Below are 19,873 nucleotides of genomic sequence, written 5' to 3' on the forward strand. Positions count from 1 at the left end.
TATAGATTGATAACACAGTTCTAAACTACGGAAATCTGCCTCTCAGTGAACTTTTCCGAAACGTGGTGGTCATATGGTACCGTAAGGATGATGTAACAAAATCCGAATGGAATTTTTCAAAACAATTCTTGAAAATATAGTGAAAAAAGAATTGAATTTAATTTTGAAAATCTCGATTTCGAAAAAAACGGAATCTTACTGTTAAGGATAAATTAGTAAGTTGAAATGTTCACATATCACATAAAAAATACAAGTAAAAAAACATATAAATAAAGACAAAACATGAAATTTAATTACGAAAACGTTTTGTTACTTCTGTACCATCAAGCCCAAGGCGACGTTTTTTTCGAACTGTGCCACGCAAAGCAAATGGTTATTTTCAGATGGGTTTCTGTCTTTATTGGTGAAAACATTAATGTTTAACAAAAAATGTTTAATGTTTTAACCCTCTAATACCCAAATTTTTGTTTTCGATCTTTTTATTTTTTATTTATTTTTTATTATTTTTCGTTATCTAAAATCATTCTAAACACGGTTTGGGCAATGATTTATTTTTCTTCGCAAATTTATGAATTTTCGTTTTTGATTTTTATTATTTTTATTTTTGAACATCCCTATCCTTTTCAATTTTTTCTTGAAGCCTCTTCTGGTTACTGATTTTTGACAATAGTAAAAATTTGAGTTTTTACTATACTTTTGAAAATATGATTTTTTTAATTTTTTTCTGGAACATTTTTTATTTTCCGTGTAACTAACGGAAATACAGATTTAAAATCATGTCAATACCATCAGGTTCTTCTTCTGTGATAAATTGATCGTAGAAAAATATAAAAGGTACGATTTTTTATAATACACGTTAAATGAATCCCAGGCATTTGTAGGTTATATAAGAATAAAATTTTTCAAACAATTTTCAATAATACAAAAAAGTTTCAAAAATCATAAAAAAAATTTCTTATATGCCTGTTACGAGTCAAGGTTTAAGCCAAAAATAAAATCAATCATTTTAATTTCCGAGCTACGAAAAAATACACAAAATTCCAAAGTGTACCCCGTCTAAGGCGGGGTTGGGTATTAGAGGGTTAATCCTGTGATCAGTGTGCATAATTGTTAACAATGAGATTTTTATATACAGTTATCTAACAGAACCCTCGTATCACTTGTTCCGTCGAATTTACTGCATAAAGCTTTCGCCTTCGTTTTTGCATCCCACGAGTTTCCTTCCGCACACGAACTCCCAAAGAAAACAAACGAAAAAGCTCCTATTATGCAGCAGAAGCTCTCCCACAAAATGCGCTCATCTGTCTGTGTTGGTGTGCGGTTTTCCACTCTGTTGCTTCTTCTGCCGTAGTAAATAAAGCACGGTGCCTACGTTTTTGAGCGGGAGCGAGAACCGGCCGCTCTTCTCTCGCGCCAGCCAGGACCTCAAATGTAGGACCGTCGTTTAAGTGCCAACGAGGAAACAGTTTATTGCTGACTTTTGCTAAGGGAAAGCGTGTTTGGCTAGGAGCTTCCGCGGTTCTTCTCGGTTCTGTGGCGGTAGAATCGATTCTGAAGATAAATGAGTTTGAAGTTTTGGGGGAAGTTTTGACCAAGATCAAAGCAGAAACAGTCCCCCCTTTACCTACCCTCTTTTGGAGGAAGGATTCGTATTGGAGCTTCATCAGGAGGAAAGTGTGAGTTATTAGGGATTATGCAGAAAGCGTGATAATACCATTATAGTTGAATGAGGGGGTGAGAAAAAGTTGTGCAAAGTGATTTTCCTAGAATACTTATTTCTGGTGATGATGTAGCTAAGAATGAGCTTCAATTTAAATTGTGGAAATACTGATTACCAAGAAGGTTTCATTCGAGTTCTGATAATAAGTGGTGATTATAGCTAGTCAATGTTGAAATTTGAAGAATAACTTTTAAGTAGACGAAAAAGTCGTAACAAAGCACAAAATGAATCTATCATTAAACACGACCTGGCTTAGAGTGTTTCCAACAATAATAATTAAGTCTGAAAAGTTTGCAGAAAATTCATCAATATGCTAATGAACTCAACAGAATACATGGTTTTATTCGACTTTCACTTGGAAACGGCAGATAATATCATACAAAAACAAACGAAAACATAAATGTTGTGTTGAAGCTTAGCATACAGAAAGGTGAGTAGAGAAAATAGTTCAACTTTTCAGGGCGAATGCAACAATAATGAGGTGATGATTAGTTAGGATAAATGTAACCATGCGTCTCCATGGAACCATCGTTCTACAAACCGAAAAAATCAACAAGCTGAAGAAATGGCTATACTCAACTTAAACTTACAACCGCTGTGTCATCCTAGTTCAAAAACAGCTTACAACCGGAGTACCATACCGAGAAAACACCCCGACCACAGAGAAAACTAATTTGGTGCAGCTGGTGCCAAGTTTCCCGAAGGACTGCATCTCAATCAGAACATTCGTTGGAGTGAAACTGAGCTGGCTGGTGTTATCGAAGTGGGTTAATCAGTGAGAATTACAGAAAAGTAGTTAGTCGCACGTATCGCCCAGTCAGTGCCAGTTTTACGCTGCAAGGATCGAGAAAAATGATTTTCCCTGGATAATAACGACCCCAGTTCGTATGATTTATTCGTTGCGCGTAATCGAGTACGAACGAGAAAAAAGTTTTCAATTTGATTTGCCCCGAAAAGGTGTGAAGAAAAGTGTTTCAACCGAAAGTGAGAGAAGAGTGATTTCGTTCGAATCGGGGTTTTTTTTTTCGTTCCGTTGTCGGATGGTATCAAAAAGCAGGAAGTGAAGAATTGCCATTTGCCGAAGGCATCGAAATAACGCGTCAATGAAAATTGGGGATCAATCCATGCGGTGAGACGGTGAAAATAGCTCTAGGATTTGTGGAGGAGTATGTATCAATGCGCCAGGCAGTTGTTTGCGAGAAAGTGAAGGTGTGAACAGCAAAAAAGCAGTAGAGGATTTTTGCTGAAAGATTCTGAGGATCGTTTACGGATGATTTGAAATCATCCGACAGTTGTGACCATTTTTTCCCCGTTTTCCTCTGATGGTTGGATGTGTATCAGCGTTTAAATGGTGAGTATACTTTTATTTGAATTGTGGATTTGTTCAATGAGTGATTGAATTATTCAATTATCTCTACCATTATTAGATAAATGACTTAAGGTTGCATAATTATCAATCTCAAGTTTTGCGTCTTCAATAGTTTTGATGAGAATGAACCAAAAGATGGAGATAATTTAATGGTATTCTTTTTATTTTGAGTTTTTAAGATAAATAAATGCCTCACCTGACATTTTCGAAAAAAAAAAAAATAGACGATTGAGCTAGATTTTTGATCGATTGGTGATGATCAATTGATCAAAATTTAAGCATGATCGGAATAATGTTTCTCTATATTTGTACTCTTGAAAGTGTCAGGTTCATCTTCACCCTAAATGCTAACATGGAATCATGGCGTGCCTGGTAGAACAATATTATCTCAAAAAAAATAATTCGAAAATATAGGTTTTTAGCTTTTATTTGACGTGTTCCCCATCGAGGGATCCCAAACATTTTAGTTTATTCTAAATTTTTATTCCTTAAAGTACCTATATAATCATGGTGAGAGTGCCCAAGCGGTCCGATTCAATTTTCGGTATTTGTTTTTTTTTTCGGTTGGCTACGTTCGCGTGGGTAGTGCTTTGTGAAGCTGTCAGATTCAGTTTTCGCGCGCCCGGAGTTTTTTTTTTTGGTTGGGTAGTGCTTTGCACTTAGGGGCCTTCCTTAGCCGAGTGGTTAGAGTCCGCGGCTACCAAGCAAAGCCATGCTGAAGGTGTCTGGGTTCAATTCCCGGTCGGTCCAGGATCTTTTCGTAATGGAAATTTCCTTGATTTCCCTAGGCATAGAGTATCATCGTACCTGCCACACGATATACGAATGCAAAAATGGCAACTTAGGCAAAGAAAGCTCTCAGTTAACAACTGTGGAATTGCTCATAAGAACACTACGCTGAGTAGCTGGCTCTGTCCCAGTGGGGACGTTAATGCCAAGAAGAAGAAGAAGTGCCTTGCAAAGGCCCAAGCTGTTCGATTCATTTTGCGCGCACTCGGAGTGATTTTTTTTCCAATTAGCACTTCATTTGCGCGCCATCGGAGTGATTTTGCATCCCTGCTTAAGCGTGAAATTGTGATTGTTCAGTCAAGGATGGATTACCAACTGGTGAGCTCGTTTCATGCTTGTAATAAAACATTTGTACAATGACATGCATTTTTTTATGTATTTGTAGAATTAACTTTGCATGGTTCGACACTTAAAGTGTTGGCATAAGCGCTTATTCATGTTTTATAAAATTTCGAGATTCAAATCTTTGGATAGTTCGATGTTTAAGATGTCGACGAATTGATAGATATATTTTTGAACAGAGGTTACATTAATCGCATTACTTACCAAGGTGAATCCTGATCATGTAGCTTTTAAGCCCTCCCACTAACAAAACTCCATCCCGTGAAAACCATGAAGATGCAGAGGTTTACACGGTCTTTGGTAACAATGGATGTCACACTAACATTCCTTCCATTCTACGATGATCGTAAGGACGTGGCCGACGCCGTTATTGACATTATTAATTTTAGAGTCCTCTAACGGACTAGCAACTACGTATTGTACGGTTATCAATGCTTATGCTATATGTTTAAAATATTTAATAATGGTGAAAGACAGTTCTTATATCTCTCAAGCTCGATGATAGCCTACATTTTAAATAAAAGTTGATAGAAAAAAATATATATAAGGTTACATGTTGTAATATACAAAACTGTTCCAGGTGATCTTGTGGATTTAATAAGCCATAGGACACTTATTCGTACAGTGAAAGTATATCGGTTCCAGCGTATAATTGATTCTTTTCATGATCCATGAATACTTAACCTTTTTTTTCTTCTGTCTGAAATTACACCCCTATTAGAACAAAGATAGCTTCTCAGTTTAAAGTTTTTAGGACACTTATTTATGAACTGAGAATTTTCTTCGCTAATCGTTCATTAATTTGTCTGTATATTGTATGTAAGACACATATTCTCGACTAGTGAGATCCTGGGGGGGGGGGGAGAAACCGTTACAAAATTTATGTACGTCATAGTGAGCCGAGATTTTGCTGTCACTGTCACTGTGAGCCCAGATCTTAAGAAATGGACAAACATGATAAAAGCGCGTAATTGAATAAAACATTTTTTTTGCATTTCAACAATGTTCACAACAATCGGTTGAAAATCAATTCATCAACACCCAAGAGCAATGTCACGAATGCACCTTTTAATTTGATCATCTATAAAGTATTGAAACACGCATCTTTTTACTCTTTTCCAATCAAAATTAAAATTGAATGCACATAAAACTATGGACCTTTTTCCAAGTTTGTCCAGAAAGATCGAAGGTACACAACAAAAGAAAACTAGCGATTTTTCCCAAGCCTGTCTTGATTGTCGTTGGTGAGCGGGAGTTATCTTGCAATATGAAAAAGTGTTGTTTCATTTTTTGTGTGTAGTATCTGTACCTCTCTCCCAGGTGAGATCGAACCAATCATCCTGAAAAAATGACGTTATTCATAACAACTTCACGTGGGATGGACCTGGTGTAGTGCTTAGAACGCACGTCTCTCACGCCGAAGACCTGGAATCGAATCCCATCCCCGAGATAGTCACTTATGACATAAAAGTTATAGTGATGACTTCCTTCGGAAGGGAAGTGAAACCGTTGGTCCCGAGAAGAACTAGCCCACTCACCAAATTTAACCAGTAAAATTTAGCTGAGTTTTTTGTGCTGTAAATCCAGTTATCCATTCAGCAAATAAAGTTTGATGATCATCCAGCAAGTACAATTTTCAGAAAGTTGACAGCTCTATTGTTGAATTGTCAGCGAAACCCAATGTGATTTGCTGGTTATCCAGTACATGGTTGATTGGATAAAAAAATTACTATTTATATGCTAAAATTTGGTGTTTTCTCCAAATAGCTGCATGAAACGATGTTTTGTTTATTCGTTATTGTTGTTTGCATAAGCTTAAATTTTATTTGTTAGAGCTTTTATCAGTATGATACAGCACAAAACTTTAGTGTGTTGATGATGGGAAGTATCCGAAGGATCGTTCTACTCTTTACAAATTTGTCTGTTTTGATTCAGGAACTATATAAAAAGTATAATAAGGAGAAGTTTATCGTATGGCAAGAGAAAGTATCGATACTTACCAGTATCTCTAGTTCAGAAGTTTTTTTTCCTGATACCGATTCACGAAAGAACAACATCGTTAAATATATAAGTCTTTGACAGGTTTTTTGCTGAAGTTTCAGCAATCTCAGAAATATACTAAATATTTAGCAAATAATGATATCATTACTTGTTTTTAATTATGAATCGTAGTTTACGGCTAACCAGCCAAGTGGAAGTTTAACAACTACCGAAAAGCTAAACATTACATATAATTTGCAATAGGATTAAATGGACAAATTGATGTGAAGATTTGCGAAAAAATTACACGTCTTCTCAGTGAGAATCGAACTCACGACTCCCCGATCTCTAGTTGGGGCGCGTTACCACTACGCCATGAGAGGACTCATGAACGCAGAAGTTAACCTGAATTCGATTTCAGCTCAATAATCACGTGGTCCTTTTTCGCAAAGTGCACCTCTTTCGGAAGAATTAGATGCCCATCCAAACACAACGCTTTCTATTTATATCCAATGTCTAGCCCGAGAGCGCATTATTTTTTAGGTAATGAAATAGCACACAACACTAGCCAGCAACTGTACTGGCTGAGGTTTCTATTATGTGGGCTTCCAATGGTCGCGACGTTCTCAAACGACCGGTTACGGAACATAAGTCCGTTGCTCGATAAATACTTGTTTTTAATTATGAATCGTGGTTTACGACTAACCAGCCGTAATTTCATTGTTGATATTTCAGTAAAATATAATTTGCTGAACTCTATTCAGCAATTCGTTTTGCAGTCAAAATTTGGGACTATAAATCTCGTTAATAAAGATAGAAAAAAAAAGAAAACAATTTCACTCAGCTTTTCTTTTAATTTCATATTTCAGCGTTCAACAATTCCATCGATTGAAACGAAATAGAGCACTTATAATTCATTTTTACACATCAATACAATTTGCTGCAGTGTTGATATTTTCATCTTTTCTTCAATTAATATGATACACAAAGATGCTTGATTTAGTAATTTGGTTGTGAGAAAATAAGTGAGAGAAGATGAACCCTTCAGTCGATTGAAAACCATTTTTTTTTATTTTGTGCTAGTGTATGATAGCCAGGAGCAAGTGGTTGTATATTTGCTGATGTGTGCACGATTTGGAAGGTATCTATCTCTTCGATATATTGAAACCATTAGAAGTAAGTCTTAAAAATCTACTATAAGTAGCAGTTTTCCTACTCTGTGGGACATGTGGGATAGTCCAATGGATATTATTAAAATAAGGACAAGGAGCAGTCAAAAGGTTAAGTCTATGAAAAATGGTATAAACCTCGAAGTCGAGTCTAGTATACGACACTGAGAACGGTCTTCTGTTGAAGTCAAAACACGCGTATCTGTCAAAGAATTGAAAATTAAAGTACTAGATTCGGTTTCCATTTATTTAAGAGCCTACTCAATTCTTGGAAAAGATCCTTGGAAAAATTATTTATGTACATATTCTTTTTAAGGAAAAAACAAATCATCTAAACAATATCCATTTTATCAACATTGATTAATTGATTACGAAAACCAATAAATCAACATCAAAGTATAACTAGTGATCACGTGAGGGCATTGGCTAGAATTATTAAAAGTAAATTGGTCGATGGTTTTTGTTTGAAAATAGATGGCAAATTCATTTTTGGTCAGCAGTCGTTTTATTTTTCTGCATTTATCCGTCATTGTCACCTCTCACACACACACACCACGAGTGAACATCGAGAAACACAAAAAACTGTCAATTGAATTTCATCTGACAAGATTACATTTGCATAAATCAAGGTTTTGCATATCGGCGACTTTCATATTTTTTGGTAATGCAGCCTTTAACAACCTAATTATAATCGATTGGATCATAGAACAACCCTTTGGTTGCAAACATAGCTCAGAAAATAAAAAAAAATATTCGCCTCTGTTTCTTGATCAGCATGAGAATTAGTCAGCGAATGTTACAAGTGTTGACACACAGTGATCGGCGCCAAACAGTGGGTGGTGTGTGTCTGTCTTGTTTTTTTTTCATGGCTCGTTATCTTCATCGAATGTTAAATGTCATGCGTGTTGTATGAATGCAGGCGATTAAATGGGATGAAAGTATTGATCGTAGGTCAATGATCGTTAAATTTTCCAAAGCCTTAGCCAAATATAAAAAAAATAAGGCTCTACAAAACATTGTTTTATGGTAATATAACTCTACGAAGGAGTCTAAAATTTACGAATGAATAGATAGAGAAGCGGAAACGCCAAAAAATAATTGCATAAGAACATAAGAACATAGTAACGTCAGAGTAACGGCAGTAATCGATTTTTCTTTATTGCTGAAAACTTGGGCGAATTATCAATATATCAGAATTATCGGAACAATATTGCTCCAAAGAACAGCCTGTGTTTAAAAGAAGATATTTTTTTTAGATGGTGATTAACAGCTGTAATAACTATAATTGTTGTTACATTATTCGAAAGGAGAACCAATATTTGAAAGAAGGTCAAATTTGTTATACATGTATCAAAAGTTTCAGAGCCAAAATTTATTCCGATACCGTGATGCATCAATACCCGGACGCTTAAGCGGTGATAAATATTCAACTTCTATTTTAAATATATTTCTCTTCGATTTTATTAATGTGCTATCATCTCACGAATGGTTTTCACTTTAATTTTGAAGAAAACGTGTAATATTCTCGTCAAAATATAGAATATAGCCCGAAAATAATGAAATCAACTAGGCAAGTCTTGTTCTTAAATCCGGACAACTGTATCAAAAAGTTGGACACTTTTGAATCAATATCCGGCCATTCGCGTTGTTGCTGTCTGAATTGAAAGATAATTAGACAAAATGCATTCTTATGATGCAAAAGCCTCATTTACTTAACATATTGATGCATAAAAGCTATTCGCTTTGCATTCAAGTACAAATTGTGAGGAAGATCTTGTAACTCGACTACTTACAGTTTCAGTTGTGGGTGGGCTCTGGTTATTTGCAACAATCATTGTTCACACAGTCTTTTCCTGAAATAATCCATATCTAAGCTAAAATGCACACTTTTTATAATATTGAATAAAGTCTTTTCAATATTTTGCTTTACGAATAGCTGTTTAGTCAAGTAAAACTCAAGTCTAATGCAAAACGTCTGGATTTCAAATCCTTGGTTCATTTATCCGGACACTCGTTATCCACATGAAAAACATTCTTTTATATAATTGTTTGCCACTTCAGTATGTTCAAACTTCATATTAATGTTATACTTAAACTTATGTTCACAACTTATCACGCACAATGTGGTTAAAATTAAATCCCGCTTACTGAACATCGCACTTCATCTTTCGGTATACGCTTGAGCCACAAAATGTGTGCTACGGAAAACTGCGTCAGACTGGGCTCTATTTTTATTTATATCAATTTTAAATCAATTATTACTAGATTGAAATTTGTAGTAAGTGTTATTATCAGAGTGTCCGGATATTGGTACCGTCCGGGTTTTGATTCATCACGGTAGCGCAGCTCAAAAAAATAATTTATATTTGAAACAAGGATTACCGTGATGCATCAATACCCGGACGCTTAAGCAAGTGCTAATGTTCAAACTCAATTTTGAATAAGTTTTCTTTGATTCAACTTGAAGTCCAATTGTCTTACAGACAAATATACATTATATCTTGCTTATAATGATAAATTTTATATTGAAAATTACAATTATAGTGTGTAATTCACTAATGAAATAAAGTCCAATTGTCTTACAGACAAATATACATTATATCTTGCTTATAATGATAAATTTTACATTGAAAATTACAATTATAGTGAGTAATTCACTAATGAAATAAAAATCCATAAATCCGGACACCAGAAGCAAGCTTTGTATTTAAATCCGGACACTTTCGAATCAAAATCCGGACAGCCACTTTGTAACATGGAAAATTCGTGGAAGGCTCATGAAGACATAGCTTTAAACGATAAATACCTCAGTTATACGGATTTCAAGCATTAACTTACACTACTGAATACAAAATAAAAATATTTTGGTTTTGATGGCCATAGTTGAAGCTGAAGAAATGCGATTCGCAGCTGTGGGTTTGAGCTGCTTCATTGATAATTTAAATAAATCATTTTAAGGCAAACAAAAAGGTATCTGTTCACTCATAACACTTATTACAATAATGTTTAGTGGTTTTGCATTAATTTTCTTCAAATCCGAGCCCGAACAAGCAAAACATATGGATTTAAAATGATGTCCGGTTTTAAAGCCACTTGTCTATGATCCCGGACAGCCTTTGTTCACAACTTTAAATGTTATTTAACACTATATTTTTAGTCCACTTGGTAGCCAAATGCTTAGATAATCGTTGGGTTTCACTTTTATGTTGAAACAATATCCAAAATATATAATTTCAGCACTATTTCGATGACTAAACATTGTGATGCGTTCGTCACAGTTTGATTAATTGAACTAGCACTGGTAAAGGAATGACATCTTACTGGGGGTACATTTTTGTTTTTATTTTTATTAATTATTGATTTATAACTCTAGGATTACCACTGGGGATTCCTCTTCGAATTCCACCAAGAATTTTCCCGGGAATATCATAAGAGATTCGTTCAAGGTTTCCTCAGGGAAATCATCAGTAATTCCACCATGGATTTCTCCAGCAACTCTACATGGGATTTTAGCAGGAATGCAGCCAGGGATTCCAACGGGAATTCATATGGATGTTTCTTCTACAATTTACTAGGAGACCACCAGGAATTACTCGAGGAAATTCACCAAGTATTCCACTAGGTTTAGCTCCAGGAGTTCCACTAGCGACCCCATTAGGTCTTTCTCTTTTCTTTCTTTCTGGCGTTACGTCCCAACCGAGACAAAGCCTGCTTCTCAGATTAGTGTTCTTATTCTTCCAAAAATTTCACCAAATATTAATTCACCAGAGAACTTATTAGGTACTGCCAAAGAATGTCCACCAAAAATAAATGCCAAACTTCCACTATAGATTTTTCCAAGAATTTCACGTGTAATTCCTCTAGGTATTCCATCAGAGAGTCCTCCAGAAATTTTAACAAAAATTTCCTTCAGGTATTCCACCAAGCATGTCTCCAAGACTTCCATCACGGATGTCTCCAATAATTTCTTCAGGGAAACCTCCAGAGATTCCTCTAAAAATCCGCTTAGGAATTCTTTAGCAATTCCATCAAGGAGTTCCTACACAAGATTTTTTCTCAAGAAATTGTACAGGAATCCAGACAATATTTCAGGGATTTTTCCAGAGACTCTTGCAGGGATTCCTCCAGAGAACCCTCTGAAAATCCCTCCACAAAGCTATGGCAGGTGCTCCGCGACAGTTTTTCAAATTTGTAGCAATGCCTTGAAGCATCTCAATTTTAATGCTTCAAAATACGCTTTTAATTACACCAAACCATGCCATAACTAGAATATTTTTATTTAAACTAGAGTTTAAATTTAAAGAACAGCGCGCTAAAAATTTTGTCATATATCTAGTTTTGACCAATTGATCGAATTTTTATTATTTTTGCCCTCTAGATTTGTGCTCTAGGATAATTTTATTCATCTTCACACACGGTGTCATAATTTAGCTCATTATTGAACTGTAGCTCGTATATTTTCACGATAACATTCAGCATTTAGGCTAAGATTTTAATATTGCATTTTTTTCCCATACACATTCTATGGGACGGAACAGTTCAAGATCTAAATTAGGTTTTCTTAACCTTCCAGCCGCCACGCGGTTTGCCACGGTCAAAACCACTACAAAATACAACGGCTCGACGACTGAAGTGTTAAAGAAATTTGAATTGGGTGTGAAAGTTTTGCTGGAATACCTTTAAACGGGGGAACTTTAATAATGCGAGACCCACAACATATTAAACGAAATAACCAAGCTTCTGTTAATCAGTTAAGAAAAACGATTGCAAAAGTAAAGAGTATTAGTATGACACTTCATGTGAATTCTATTTTCGTTGGAATCAAGTGAATTTGAGGATTTATACCCAAGTAACCATTGAGCATTTAAAGCAGCATTCAGTCAGCATTATATGCGCCTACAAAGCATGGTAATAAATGCTCGCAAAACGTATATCTGCCTTTAGTGCTTCTTCACAGCAGGTTTTGGCGAAATAACGGGCTGCTTTAATGCTACACCTTCAGGAACGTTGTAATTCCTGTCAAAAAGTGTAACGCCTCCTGAAAGAGCAAAACAAAATAAAAATATGTTATCCTTCTCTCTCCTGTGCCGGTCCTTGTCTTTTGTATTGGATACTTTTTGTTGATGTGTATTTTTTGCTAGCTGAATCTATAATTGAAACTTGAAACTATGACCCGGTGTTTCGCAGAATAGCATAGGTGATAATCTATCCACGCTACAGAATATGCTACAGAGGATGTTATGCTGCGCAATGTTTTTATAGCCTTTAAAAGGTACGTTTTGTTCGCATTCATTTCTACTGTGTGCCAATTATGTTTAAAGTATTCGGAGCACAACCGGCCAGATCATGATCTTGTGGAAGCCGCGCATCAATCTAATAAAAAGAAGGAAGGTGAATAAAACAGGCAAACCATACTCCTCCCGCATTTCCATTTTGGTTATATTCCCTATTCGATAGACGCTATTCTTGACTTCAAAGATAGTGACGTTTTCTTAGACTTTGTGTAAGAGAAGGAGCAACATGTTTGTTGCCTTTTCCTTCCCGCAAATGTTGACAGTTTCTTACGAGATTTCTCGTTAGTGCGAGAGCGATTTGCGATCTCTTTTAGTCATGGAGGTGTCAAAATTAGTCTCTATATAAACGAGGAAAGGGTGCGACAGAGACAACACATATTATCGAACCAGTAACATATTACCTGTACTTCTTTAACATGGCATTCATGCAGCAACAAGAAAGCATTTAGTTTGCTTCAAGCCTAAAACAGTCTGGGCATCTGAAATGCTTATCAACAGCCTAGAGATTTCAAATAGCAATGCTTTTGCTGATAAGAGGCAGCAAAGCAACCAAACTGCTTTGATAGTGCAGCAAGCAGTTCAAATGCAGACAATAGTCTTCCGCACGGCTTATTCAAATTCTTACTGGTTACCTGGGTATGCAAATATTAAAAATTCACAAGATTTTAGCATTTTTGCAACGCTCGATCACTATTTGATGAAGTCATAATGAGTTCGTCACTTATTTTTGCTAGCCTAGTTATAGTAGAACATGGATTCGGTCTCAATTCTCTAAGTGAAACCCATTTTTACAAACTGGGACCATTTTTGTAATCTGAGCCATATAGCGTTAAACGCCTAGAGGTGTATGCAACGCCCTATAAATGTTCCGCAATTCATGCAATTTTATTTGATTTGTACTCCATTATCAAAGCTACCCCAAACAGAAAACCGACTTTCGATTATATGAATATTAATATATCCATTCAAAATAAATATTTTAGCAATCTATCAAGTGCAATTGATAGCTAGGATGTCAGTAGCTAGGATGTCCGTACATAATCAGTTTTGAAAATATAAATTGTAATTTTTTGAAACAGCATGCATGAATATTGAAGTTTTCTTGGAAAAAAACTATCAAAATTACCCCGTTTTACGGGACTTAAAATCTAGATGTAAGTATGAAAATGTAAATACCTCACATGTAAATTCAAATTTAGGAATATGTCACGAGTTTTATTTATATTATGTATTTTCCCGAGTGTGCTGTACTTGCGGTTAACCCATTCAGACACAATAATAAAAAGGCTTAAGAGAAGAAATATTTCACAACAAAAATTTTACTCAGTTGTTCAAACTATAACAAAAGTCAATAAACTTTCTTACCCAAGCAATTTCGCCGTTTTCAAACCATGAATTTTAAATTAACTAATGAAAACCCAAAAACATGGGTTGATTTAAATTGCCAAGGCGAGGGTGAAGAACTAGCCATTCAGTGTAGACAAATCACATAAGTGTAGACAAATCACATAAATGAAGATAATCCCGAACACCGGTCTTATTTCACCCAAAAATTATTATTTTGTCAACTTATATAGCTATATATAGCGACATGTAGAAGACATCAGAATTATGGATTCCAGTAATGAAAAATCTAAATTTAGTTCAAAAATACCATTAAAATGGCATGTGTCTGGCTTCCGAAGCGTCCAGCAATTCGAAACAGCACGGTAAAGATGGCTAATTACCGTATAATCGGGTGTAATTGATCGGAAGGGTGAAATTGATCATCGTATCACACGATTTTATTTATGCGTAATGAAGCACAAATATCAATGTAAGCTGTAGTAAATGAATGTTATTTGTCGTAACTATTGTCAAATTGTGTGTTGTGAAGTTTTTTGCGTTGATGAATGTTTATTACTATGAAAATAATGTAAAATTTCAAAATCATGCACGGTACAGTATTGACAAACACCTATAAACTTCTATTTCTAAGCAAGGATTTAAACATGGTATAATCCTGAAAGTTTGCGAAGATGCTTGAGATATATCCGCAAACCAGATTTCATCACCAAAACTCGTACCAATTAGCTCAGATGGTTGAAATAATTGAATTTCTGTTAGATATCATTGATTTTCTTAGGAAATTGCATACATTTAGGCGTTTTCCGCGTAATTTTTGAAATTTAACTATTCGTTATTTATGTAAATATTGCATTGTTAAGATTTTACCAAGTATATTCAGATTCAGGGAGCTCAAATTTATCATGTAGAATTGTTTTGAAAACTAACAATAATGGCATTGACAAGTGATCAATTTCACCCCGAAATGAGATCCCCTGATTTTTTATTTTAGAGATATTTGTTAACACTTTGACATGACATGACAAATGACATTTGTTAGAAAATTTCGGTACATGAGTTGATGAGGCTCACATTCGTACTTGTTTTCCTGCATTTAGTTGTTCGGCATTGTTAACATTATAGAAAACAGACTAGAAATACCGTGAAAAATGATCAATTTCACCCGAAATTACGGTACTTATCAACAAAGTTGATTGATTTTTTTTGTAATAAAAAGTAAAAGTGTACTACTTTTACTTTTTATTACAAAAAAAAATATAAAAGATATGAAAAATTTTATAAAAAATGCCAGCATGCTGGAAAATTCGATTTAATGTTAATTATAATATTATATTCAAAATGAAAGCTTGGCATCGATCGATATAAAGTGAATATTATACGTCTCCTGCACCAATCCTTCAGGAAGTGAAACGAATTGAAGATTATACTGAATCTCGTGCAGGTGCTGCGAATGACTACTTATATTTTTGTGATTACCAAATCAATCATCATATTCCTCCTCGATCACGCAGGTTATTTTCACACCATCACCGAATCATTAATCCCATTTCATTAGCCGATAGCTTTTAGTGCGCTTCAAGAGCAACAGTACACCAATCAATTAGTCATCCACAGCCATCATCTATCAATTTACCATTAGTTCGAAGCGTCAGAGAAAACATCAAATGACAGCCTATAAGGCTTCTCCATGTCATTTACCTCCTTTACTAGTTTTATCAATTCCAACAGACAAACGGGCACTATTCCTTCCTGGTCCATCAGGAAGCATGACATCACGTGCGTAAACATTTATTTTAGTCAAGCAATAAAATGCTGATGATAAGCCTTTTGTGCACAATAATGAGCTTTTCTTTTATGTCATCACGAAATTACTACAATAGTAGAATCGTTTGAAATAGGATGACGACCATAACAAAGTTCTAGTTCATACATACATATATTACCCATCGATACAGTTTCACAACCCTCGGGTTCATTCAAATGATAGATAGAACAGTGGCAAAAATTTATTTACGATTTCATTTTTATATGCGAAGGTTAATTAGAAAAATAATGGTAGTCTAAATGGCCGGAGAACATGGCAAAACACTTGATAGCTTCTAGGGAGGGTATTCAGAAAGTAACAACTTTGTTGAAACAACTCCAACGCTGAAGACCTTCTGCAGACAATCGAACAATGCAGATAAGCGGCTGAAATCCCATAGCTGACTGTTAATTATTCAATACACCATCTCATCTATTCAGCAGGGTGTATTTCCAAAAAAAATGTGTACTTTCATCGTGCTATACAGTGGAGCCATCAGATTTCTGGTCATGGCATCATTGGAATGGAAGATTCTGCTTATGTATGCACATCATCGCTTCATCCAAAGGCTTATGTCAAGAACCTTTATGGTACTAGATGCCGACATCGAAGTTTAAAAATGTTCTTACTTTGCCATTGATCGATCGATTCTAATGATTTTTCTTCAGGAAAATCCCAAATAAGTTCTATCACCTGCATTAGAAATTTAAAATATAGTAATGATTCCAAATTTACGTTCAAATTTGTTAGAGTACTTAACATTATCAAAAACAAAGCGTGAATCGAACAAATTTTAACATTTTGGCTCAAACTTTGAGTTTTTTTATGTAATTAAAATGCAGAATAGCAAGATTGATTTTTTGAAAGTTATTGGTAAAGTTTTTGTTATGTCACAAAAATTGATCGAAGGACGGCAAACTAAAACAATTTTGAAATATCGATGTTCGCACCTAGTACTGTAAAGGTTAACTCCGAAGCCGAATGATCATTTCCAAGTGTGATTCAATTCTCATAAAATGTAGATGCAGATACCCATAAACTCAATTCGAAAGCAGAAGAGACAACGTTAATTCTTGTCGTTGAATCAATTTACACTTCCTCTCAATGTTAATTAAATTACCTAGGAAATTGCATCATACCTAGTAGCATTGTTGCATAATCATACCTTTTCCATTGTTGATGGAGAGTTTCCATAGAAGAGCAAACAATGCTGTCCAGGGCCTGATTCAAGCATCCAGTGCCTTCCGCGAACCATGGGAAAGCTAACACTAGTGAAAATATGAAAATTCCGCATAATCAACCTCTTATCCTCTTACCATGGTTCTATGGTTCTATCCACCTCGGAACCATCGTAAAAAAACCTCCTGATGGTGAGATGAACCCTGCAAACTCAGACTGTTCGAGTGGAAAATGCGATTGCAGTCGGTGGGCGAAGATACGATCCAATGGGGGAGAAGAAGCGGTTTTTTTTGTTTCCACTGAAACTTGGAATAAACCATCACATTTACATTACTGATGAGTTTTTATCTCTAACTGTATCTACAGTGCGAAATCAAATGGAAGCAGCAGCAACAAGGGGAGTTGACAATGATGGACGCCCCCTCCCTAAGGCGAACGGTGGTGGAAATCTGGGAATTCTTACAGCCGACAACTGCGGTTTTTCGCTACTGTTGGAAAAGTTGTGCTGTGTGAATTGTACGGCCAACAAAAATGATTCAATGAACGATTCCAGAAGGCGTTTATGAAATGGACAAACGATGCAGCTGTGGTCCATCGGTAGGAATGCTACTTATAAGAGTTTAAACAGACATGATGTTTCTTAAAGTAACAAAAGATGCTTACTTCAAAACATGATGGCGGTAAGATATTCATGAATACATATGACTTTGCTTTAGGTTTTCTATATGGGTCATTCCATTACCAAATGACCAAGGCACGTGTAAGCAACCATATCGAATTTCTACCAAATTTTGGTCAGATGTTCAATGGAAACACGTACTTACCTTGATGGCTACAGCGTAGCGTCACGCCATTTTCGGGCGTATTGTAGAATCGTCGGTATTGGGCGATACTTTTCCACACGAGTGGCACTCTAAAACGGGAGGAAGAGTCATGATTTCGGGAGGAAGGTTTGTTTTCATGTTATGAAAATACACCATGACCAAAAGTCATGAAATTATGAAGCATTTTACCGTAACGCCGGCTGTACGTTACGTTTTCAATTTTTAGCGAAGAGAAATGTTAATTCAAATCCTCAAATCATGAAGCATGTATGCTGGAACCATGAACAAAATTCATGAAGACATAAGCACTATTCATGGATACAGTCATCTGTCATTTATGATTCCTATTTTTGATGCCAAAAGTGGCAATATTGGTCATGGAATCATGAAGCAGAATCTGATATCATAAACAAAGGTCATGAAAGCATAAGCATTTTTCATGTATTTAGATGCCTGTCATTTATGATTCCAGGTTTGGTGCTCAAAAGTAGCAAGTTGAGTCATGAAATCATGACGCATGACGCTTGTCAAGCTAAATCTTCGCTCGCAGTCAAACATTGCCCGGTTCTGCATAGTCAGGAAAAAGTAAGTACATTTTGGGAACTCACGGAAATTTCGCCAAGAATGCCATCGATATGATGACAAGGTTCCGAAGAACTTAAACTTTCTCAAAAACAAAACTATTTTTATAACTTTACTAGAAAACATCACCGATCGCCATGAGACACGTTGACGTTAAGGTTTATACAGAGTGAGTTTTCTTTCCGTTTGCATGTTGCGGGACCTAAGCTGGTTACGTAGTCCGTAAAAAGCCCTATTCAAAGCCGCAATTCATCTTAGTACTTCGCTGTAAATTTTAATTTTCATATGTGTTCCAAGGTAAGGCCTTCTTCTCAGCTTAGTGTTCTTATGAGCACTTCCACAGTTATTAACTGAGTGCTTACTGTGCCAATGACCATTTTTGCATGCGTATATCGTGTGGCAGGTGGGCATATTTTTAAATTATCGGACAGGTTTGGGCCGGAGGTTCTCCGATTTGCATGAAATTTTCAGCAGAGGTAGAGCTCGTGGCCTATTTTCCCGGAAAACTCTAGATGAATTTTTACGATTTCTCTATATACCTAAAACTTTGAAAATTCATATCTCCTGAACTATGCATCGTAGAACAAAAGTTTTTTAGTGAAATCGAAAGGAAATTTTCTCAGCAATCTGTTAAAAATATAAAAAGAAAAACATTTCTCGGAAAATTTTTCACCACGGAGAAAATTGTCGGAAAAATAGCGAAAAAACTATCGTCTGTATCATGAAAAATTTCCAAAAAAATGTTTTTTGTTTCATCAATCCACACTCTAACTTTCGTCCATATACGCCAAAGTGGTATGACCACCCGCACGCTTCCCATAGGAAAATGTGTTCTATTGTGGGCCTCATAACCGTGCGCTAACGGCGGCAGTAATTTACACGCATTGTAAGTGTACCACAGTAAACCATCCTTTCCTTTCCAGTCAGAAGAAGCTTTTCGTCAATCGGACCACTCTCCATTGGTCAGTTGGCTTTGAAGAAAGCACCACACTAGACAACGGACTAGCATGCAACACCCAGTGGCACAGTCTCTAGAACGACTAGTGGCCTTCTGGGATAATTTCACTGAATAGTTAGATCATAATTAAGCTCAGTACAAAGAAATCATTTTACAATGATTAAAAAATCTGTTGTTTTACATTCACAAAAATTACATGGACATTCGTTTTTCTAGGTTTTTAACGATAGATATTCTTTCCCATATTTCGTTGTTCGGGTAATATACAAACATTTGATCATCCTGGTATCCAGCTTCGAAGTAAGATTTTATTTCATTCATATTTTTATAGAACAAATTTTTCGTCGGAAAATAGCTGTAGACGTGAGCAAAAAAACATTTTCCATATCTCTATTTCATTAAAATCTAACAAAGAAAACACCCAGATTAGAAAAAGCATCAACACTCAAGACACAAAGGCAAATACTGTTTCGCCAGTTTTCTTCAGTTTTTGCTAATGAACTTGGCTGACAAGGG

The 19,873-nt window shown here is 35.6% G+C and overlaps 1 protein-coding gene across 1 annotated transcript in view; it reads left to right on the plus strand.

The window, feature by feature from the left end:
* The first annotated feature begins 1,483 nt into the window (after positions 1-1,483).
* LOC5578903 overlaps positions 1,484-19,873 on the plus strand; it is a 225,904-nt gene continuing 207,514 nt past the window's right edge. The window contains exon 1 of the mRNA XM_021852882.1: positions 1,484-3,071. The gene's annotated coding sequence lies outside the window, so the exon portion shown is untranslated. The remainder of the gene's footprint in view (positions 3,072-19,873) is intronic.

Source organism: Aedes aegypti, chromosome 3 (genome assembly GCF_002204515.2).
Source record: "Aedes aegypti strain LVP_AGWG chromosome 3, AaegL5.0 Primary Assembly, whole genome shotgun sequence".
NCBI classification, from domain to species: Eukaryota; Metazoa; Arthropoda; class Insecta; order Diptera; family Culicidae; genus Aedes; species Aedes aegypti.